Genomic DNA, 1,552 nt, shown 5'->3' with positions numbered 1-1,552 from the left:
GTCTTGGACATCAAGTTAAATTGGAACTCTTCTCTACTACTTGAGAGAGCTTCTTGTCAACAGTGGGAGCAGTGTGCAACTTGCAAACCAACCAGTTGTGTCTAACACTCATCGATCCTAATGCCCACTATGACCATATCCCAGTCAACAAGCCACAGACGATCCCCAGAAGGATCAATGATCCAGGAATCATTGCAGCTTGCCACTGTGGAGCCGAGTACGAATCTGACTACTCGAAATCGATCGACACTCATCCAGTTACATCGATCGATGAACGCCATCCGAAATCAACCCACATAGAAGGAGACGAATCGGTCGATACTTATCCAGATGAGTGGGAGAACGCCTACTACAACCCCACTATTGACGTTAACGGCTACTACAACCCCACTATTGACGCTTACACCAGACGAAATATGCATACAGACGAGTATGATGAAGACTATGAGGAGGAACGAGCCACTGAGTAGAGAGCCATCCTTGATGAAGAAGATAAACACTTCCATCATTCCTCTTGGGAAAGGAATGCACTATCGATCGACTTGAAAAGCTGCGCATCGATCGACACTCAACCTCAACAATGATGTCGAAAGCGTGCATTGACCGACACTGCCTACTACAAATCGGTCGACCCTAACTTCAACCGTGTGCGAGATGGAGACTACTTGATTGGTAGTTGGGCAGATGAACACCACCACGAGAGCTTTGCAGTAGAAACAACAACCTACACACCAGGAGCAGATAAACAACAAGATAGTTTCACATACGAGGAGCTGGTCAACATGCAAAAACGCGATGATACATATCAGATTCAAGCAGAAGCTGCTTGGGAAAGAACTCGTTTCAGCCAATCGATCGACACTCATCATCAACAATCGATCGACACTCTTCCTCAACAATCGATCGACACCAACAATACCACATCGATCGACAACCGTTCAATACCGAAAACCACTGTAAGTGAACAAGATAAATTAAATAACCAGTATTTAACTCCAGACGAATTTGGTATTTTCAGGGACCCTGGCGGTTGCGCAAAAGGCATAGACGGCCGCACACTACACGTATCTAGAGAAGATATCACATATATCCTTCAGACAGCCAATGGATCAGACAATCTGATCATGCATCAACGCAGAAACCCATAACAGAAGACTACAAAGGAGTTCTATGACACAGCTGGTGGCATAGAAAATAGCTTCAAACAACGATCTCGCCATACAACTCATCCCTCGATCAACATAGACATCCCAACGGTCGCCAGACAGCTAGAATTCGGCAGAAGAGCTTATGACCTTTATGGTAACAGGAAATTCTACTGGGAAGAGAAAGACGAGTATGGAGTCTACAGGGATGATCGAGAATTTGCCAGAGATCTAGATGGACACATCATTCCTGTTCACAACAAGGATATCAGAAGACTTCTGGAAAGAGCTTCAAGAGATGAACCAGCCTACATATGTCTTCCTGAACATGCTAACTCATTCACACAGACAAAGTTGGTACCAGAGATCTACACCAAGGACGAGATCAATGAGATGTTCTATGGAGT

The sequence above is a fragment of the Brassica oleracea genome, chromosome C6 (assembly GCF_000695525.1).
Source record: "Brassica oleracea var. oleracea cultivar TO1000 chromosome C6, BOL, whole genome shotgun sequence".
Taxonomy (NCBI): Eukaryota; Viridiplantae; Streptophyta; class Magnoliopsida; order Brassicales; family Brassicaceae; genus Brassica; species Brassica oleracea.
The sequence above is the reverse complement of the archived record's forward strand: the minus strand, read 5'-3'. Positions refer to the sequence as shown.